The 655-nt window shown below is 43.8% G+C and overlaps 1 non-coding gene across 1 annotated transcript; it reads right to left on the bottom strand.

Moving 5' to 3' along the window:
• Positions 1 to 470: 470 nt before the first annotated feature.
• Positions 471 to 544, bottom strand: Trnai-aau. Its single transcript has one exon. It is a non-coding gene; the product is annotated as a tRNA-Ile (tRNA).
• Positions 545 to 655: the final 111 nt, after the last annotated feature.

Here is a 655-nt window from a genome sequence, read left to right as displayed (position 1 = left end):
TTTCTTCGTGTGCACCTTAGGAACTCTTCGCTGCGACTAGTCTTTATCCTCCCACTTGGGTCTGCAGTCACCTGGTGATTGGACTGAGCTAGAGCGTAATCTGTGGTTAACAAAGAGGCTATTGGAGAGCGACAGATAAACAGAGGAGAGGAACAGCTGAATCCGTTCAGATAGATAAAGGCTTAGGTAAACTAAGTGAGGAGTTAAAATTAGCTCGTGCAAGTTCCTTGTAGAATCCCAGTAGTGTTGAGTAATCTAAAAGAAATAATACATTACAGAATGACCGAGGACTAATACTAGATGCTAGATTCTTCCCAACGGGAATAACGGCGGGAAAGAAGGCGTAATCATAACCACTAATCGCATATGCACTGGGCCTAATTACCTTGCCACCGTACCATCATTGGACCTTGGCCATGGCATATTGTTGGCAAAAGAGCCTGAGACAGTGTACTAAAAGTAATGAAAGCTGGCCCGTAAGGGGATCGAACCCTCGACATCCGCGTTATTAGCACGGCGCTCTAACCAACTGAGCTAACACGCCGTTAAACTGGAAAACTTATGATAGGATTGTGTTGTCAGTCAATTAATTTTACTGAAAATACCTTGCCATAGATCAGGTGCTTCTACATCGTTCCTAACTAAAGATAAGTCG

Source organism: Penaeus monodon, chromosome 15, assembly GCF_015228065.2.
Source record: "Penaeus monodon isolate SGIC_2016 chromosome 15, NSTDA_Pmon_1, whole genome shotgun sequence".
Lineage (NCBI taxonomy): Eukaryota > Metazoa > Arthropoda > Malacostraca > Decapoda > Penaeidae > Penaeus > Penaeus monodon.
Note: the sequence above shows the minus strand (reverse complement) of the source record. Positions and strands in the feature narration are given on the sequence as shown.